Raw genomic sequence first — 5,715 nt, forward strand, 5'->3', positions numbered from 1 at the left:
CCCAGTACCAAAAAGAAAAAAACAAAAGGGAAACTCAAGATGAATTTTCACAACACAGACACACCCAGATGCTAAGCACCACTCAACTCACAAAACCCAGCATTACCACTACCCCCCAGCACCTTTGGCGGCCCCTCAGCTTACTAACCCCCCAAGGATAAGGAATCCCTACTCTGACTTCAAAGACTTATAGATTAGGGTTTGGTTTTTCCCCCTACTTTTGATCTTTATATAACTGGAATCATGCACTGGGTTCACTCCTCTCTGGCCTTCTGCACACTGCACGTCTCTGAGGTTCACTTTGCGTGAGTGTGACCCCAATCTGCGACTGGATGCGTGGGAACATTAGGGAATAACACCCTAAGATCTCATACGCCTGCTTTCCTCAGAGTCCCCTTTCAGAGTTTGGTGTCAGCACCCCCTTCCCCCCCACTTTGCTGGCCCTCTAGACACCCAAGATCCCAAACAGAATGAACACTGGGACACCTTGTGCTCTTGGGGCTCCTATCCAAGTTGGGATCTGAGAACTACTGGTCCCAGACCGCACCCCTCCAAAGGGACTCCAGAGGGAGTCCCCGACCTGGGCGGGGTTAATTAGATGGCTGCTTTGAGATCTCAGGATGAAAGGACTGCCTAGGGCCATTGTCCTTGGCCTCCTGTCCAGCTTTGGGGGGGGGGAGGAGCACCCTGTCCCTTTAGGCCCCAGGCTTGGGACAGCAGACTATTGGGAGTGGCATTGTCAAGCTCTGGACGACTCTTGGTTCTGAGAAGCTCCTGTCCAAAGAGCAGGAAGCCCAAGGCTGAGATATTGGGGAGTGGGAAGTCAGAGGCTCACACCCCTGGGGTCTGCCTCCCTGCCTCCCGGGCAGCACCCAGACAGCACGGCTCTGGTGCCTTGTGTGTGGTTTCAGGATAAGCTGCCTATGCCACCCAGAGCGCCCTGCTGACAGACAAGGATCTCACCTGCTTTCAAAGACGCCCTTTCATCTGCCAGGGCTAATTACACCTGCAGAGCGGAGGAGAGGGCACTGGAGCCAGCCCCCCACCCCCTTCCCCTAGCCCAGCTCCAGAGCCCCCTGCCTCAGGAACCCTTCCTCTACCTGTTCCAAAACTCCCGTGGCAGCCTCTGCACCTGTCAATTATGGCTTCTCTAGTGACATGGGACCTTGTCTTTTGGGAGAGATGATGAGATCGAGTGAGCCGTGGGCTAGATGGTGGACATGAGGGTCAGCACTGGAGGGTCCAGACAGCATCAATAGAACAGCTGAGATAATGCACCATTGGGCAGGTGAGGACCTCTCAAGTGTAGAAAGTCAAATGGATGATGGAGGCCATATAATGGTGGTGCTGATTCAGGCAGCTTGGGCTGGCTGCCCATGGATGGATGTGGGAAGGTCCACGATCCCTACTTGGGTCAATCCCCTTAGCATGACACCCTTAATCGCATCCCAGCTCTTAACACACTGCTTTCTAAACATCTACAACAGCTCCTAAAGGTGCTTTGTTTGACTCTCTTTGTTCCTGAATATCATCCAGCGTCCAGAACACTGGAAATGTTCAGTGCACCAGCTTCCCTGTGGGCGTGGAGAGTGTGTGACAGGGGTCCATGAGTGAAGGGAACTTTGGCAGTGTGTGTGAATGCCTGGGGGATGGTAAGGTGCAGTATCAAGAGCATTTTTGGGGTACCAGTATAGGGGCTGGAACTCAGGGCCTGGATGCTGTCCTTGAGCTTCTTTTGCCCAAGGCTAGCTCTCTACCACTTGAGCCACAGCGCCACTTCCAGCTTTTTCTGTGTATGTGGTACTGAGGAATTGAACCCAGGGCTTCATGCATGCTAGGCAAGCACTCAACCGTTAAGCCACATGCCTAGCCCACTGTCCCTTAGCTTCTTTGCTCAAGGCTGGAACTTTGCCACTTGAGCCACAGCTCCACTTCAGGCTTTTCAGTGGTTAATTGGAGATAAGAGTCTCACAGACTTTGTTGCCGAGGCTGGCTTGAAACCAAGATGCTCAGCTCTCAGCCTCCTGAGTATCTAGGATTGCAGGTACATGCCACTAGCACCTGAGGGTTGATTAAAATGGCACAGTGAAGGGGTATGCCTGGACTCTCATGGTCACTTTAGGGGGTGTGAGAAACCAAGAGTGATCACAAAATCTGTCCACGTTGGGGTCTGGATAAGCCTCTCAGTGGGTGCTGCCCCTTGAGGGGTGTGTGCTGGGTGAAGAGTGTACGTGCATGCGTTGGGTGGCAGAGAATCTCCACAGGTGCCACGGTGTGCCACCCTCTGCTGAAGGAGCTTCATCCATCCTTGGTGTCTGGGAATGCATGCGGCTGTGACTGCAAATGGGGCTGTGTCTGTGGTCCTGACTTGGTTTCTGGTAGTGGGAAGCTGTTTGGAAGTAGAGTTCTCAGCCAGAATCCTTCCTTCCCAGGCCTCTTGCTCCAAAGTTTGGAGAGAGGATGCAAAGAGAGCTCATCTGCTCCCCAAGTGGACTCAGGAGGAGGTAGCTGTACACTACCATCACTGTCTTCCACTCCCCTACTGGTCCAAGGAAACAGGCATTTAGAGTCCCCACGGTCAATTATCTACACCTGTACTAAGATCTGACACTGGAGGAGGCAGGACTAGGCTCAGCTAGGAATACACCGAAGGAGGACTGACCTCTAAAGAGATTTCTTTTCTTTTCTGTTTCTTTTTAGTCATGGGGCTTGAACACTGGGCCTGGGGACTGTATGTGAGCTCTTCAGCCCAAGGCTAGTGCTCTACCACTTGTGCCACAGCACCACTTCTAGTTTTCTGGTGGTTAATTGGAGATAAGAGTCTCATGGACTTTCCTGCTGGCTTTGAACCATGTTCCTCAAATCTCAGCTTCCTGGGTAGCTAGGATTACAGGCCCGAGCCACCAGCGCTCAGCTCCAAAGAGATTTCTTTCTGGCTTCCTCCTTCTCCTTCTTTTTCTTCTTTTTCTCCTTCTTTTATTTATGTATGTATTTTTGCAACAGGGTTTTACTAGGTAGCTCACTCAAGTTGTCCCAAAACTCACTATGTACTTCAAGGTCTGGCCTTGAATTCATGATCCTCATATCTCAGCCTCCTGAGTGCTGGGATTACAGTGTGAGCCATCATGGCTAACCTCCCAGAGAACTTGGCTTTAGGGTAGTAGGATTATTAGTGAGCTGAGTGAAGGACCCCTCAACCAATCCAGAAAGCCTGGAATCATGCCTGCCATGCAAGGCTAGCTTGCCACTTAGACCTATAGCAGCACGGGAGGAGTGGCTCTGGCCCTCTCATCCTCAGACCCCCACTGAAACCTGCCCCCTCCATTGTCAGATCCTTGCACAGATGTAGATAGTCAACCATGGGGACTTGGGTTCACTGAGATCATGCTTTCCTCCCAAGGGGGGTCTGTGGATCCTGATTCTCTAGGCGCTTCCTGACAAGCCAGCCCTCCTGGGCACCTCTCGGGCTCTGTTTGGGGGCTGGGGTACCTAGGGACCCCACTGGGACAGTGCAATTGGACAGGATCTGACGACCTTACTGAGGTCACAGGCCACTGAAGTACGTCAGTGGTGGGTGGGTGTGTCCCAGGCGGAGCCTCCCACCTCCCTTTCATCCTTTGTTCCTGCCAGCCTGGCCCATTCCCACTCACCGCAGATTCTGATTCCCAGCGTGGCGTGTCCGATGAGCAGGTGGCTTCGCCCGGACAGATCCTCTCCCAGCCCTGCCCTCTGCTTACCTCCTCCTCCCTCCCAGCCACTTTCAATGTGGCCATGGCTTCCAGCCTCTCTCCCACCTTTATCTTGCCAAACCTTCAATGGCTACCTGAGGAGTTGTGGCCAAACACAAGGAAGGCCTTTCGGAGGTATTGCCCAGTGGAGGATTTGAGCAGGTGGTGGTCCCCACTTTGCTGTTCAGTGGACTGGAAGTGGACAGGGCAGGGTGCTGTGGGCCCAGAGGTGGGTGAGGCGACTTCTCCTGTCTGCCACTCACCCTCAGATGCCAACCCTGAGCCTGTGTTCATGGTACATAGCAAGTCACTCTGGTCCAGCGGCTCATCCTCAAGCATTTCTCCATTCACCCTGGCTTGAAGACTGTATTTGACTTTTCTCTCCCTTGTATCTGGCAGGGATTTGACATTCAGCTCCTGGCTACCTACCTCTTCCTAGGCATCCCCATGCCAATGTTAAAGATAGTTCATCTTCTCCATTAGATCCAAGAACTGCTCCAAACACCTCCTTACAACTTTCTACCCCTACGTCTGCAGTCTTGATGTCTGTGGTTCCCTCTGGCAACAGCCTGCCTGGTTTCTCTTCATGTAACTTGGGTCTTGCTTAGTCAAGCTGGGTATTCCCAAGGATGGGGTCTGCTTTCCCCCCAGCCCCATCAGAATCTCACCAGAGTTAGGAAACTTACATTTCCTACAGTCTCCAGAACAGATCAAGGAACCAGGACTAGGAGAAGTGAGTAGTGGCCCTGAGCAATTCCCAGGGGGAGATGATGACAAAGAACTGGCAGGAATTGAAGTAAGAAGAAGAAATGTATCTAATCCAGGCACTTGTAATCCTAGCTACTCAGGAGGCTGAGATCTAAGGATCACAGATCAAAGCAGGGAAGTTTATGAGATTCTTAACTCCAATTAGCCACCAGAAAACTGGAAGTGGAGCTGTGGATCAAAGTGGTAGAACACTACTAGCCTTGCGCTAAAGAGCTCAGGTTCAGAACCCAGACTCTGAGTTCGAGCCCCACAGCTGACCAACGAAAGAAAGAAAGAAGAAGAAAGAAAGAAAGAAGAAAGAAAGAAAGAAAGAAAGAAAGAAAGAAAGAAAGAAAGAAAGAAAGAAAGGAAGGAAGGAAGGAAGGAAGGAAGGAAGGAAGGAAGGAAGGAAGGAAGGAAGGAAGGAAAAAGAAGAAGAAATGTCTCTCTTCCCTTGCCCCCAACTTCTGGCTCAAGGATCTGGGTGGAGAAGAGAAAGCAAGAGCTATGGAAGGTTAGTGGGGTGGGATGGGGCCAGAAGAGGAAAAAACAAACAAACACATCTTTCCTTCAGTGGGTTTGATGGGAGGTTCCCTGGAAAGTTTACAAAGCCAAAACCAGGGCAGGTAAAAATTCTCTCTCCAGGGGGTGAGATAAAGGCCAGCGTAGGACCTCCATGGCCAGGGATGGAGAGAACCTGCTGCCCCCAGATGCTCTTTCCAGTTTCTTTCCTGCCTAGCAGTAGAGTCTGGATTTTGTGAGCTCCTCGAAGCAACCCAGAGTCTTAACAATGCAAACAAAAGTCCCCAGGCATCCTCCAGTCTTGGCCTGGAAAAGAACCCATTGGACTCTAACCCTGCCGTTAATTAATTTGCTGAGTGATCTTTGGCATATCTTTCCACTTCTCTGGGCCTCCCATTCCTGTCCCTACCTCTCCATGGACAGGTGCCTGAGGGAGGAGGTGTCATCTCTTCCAAGCTGGCTGGGAGGCAGGGAGGATGGATCCGGTGACCCCCTCCCCCACCCCAGGGTCCCTTTGGGGACTGGCTCTTACCTACTCTGGTCAGTGGGGGAAGTTGATGGGGAGGGGTTCCAGTGGGACTTCACTCCCAAGGGGCACATTAACCTCCCATCTCAAGGGTCTCCCCAGAACCACCTTCTGCCCCCTGGCTGTGCCCCATCTTCCTGTCCATCTGAGGCCCTGCATAGAAGCAGGCACAAACTCAGAGGGAGAGAGAGA

This window comes from Perognathus longimembris, chromosome 17 (assembly GCF_023159225.1).
Source record: "Perognathus longimembris pacificus isolate PPM17 chromosome 17, ASM2315922v1, whole genome shotgun sequence".
NCBI classification, from domain to species: Eukaryota; Metazoa; Chordata; class Mammalia; order Rodentia; family Heteromyidae; genus Perognathus; species Perognathus longimembris.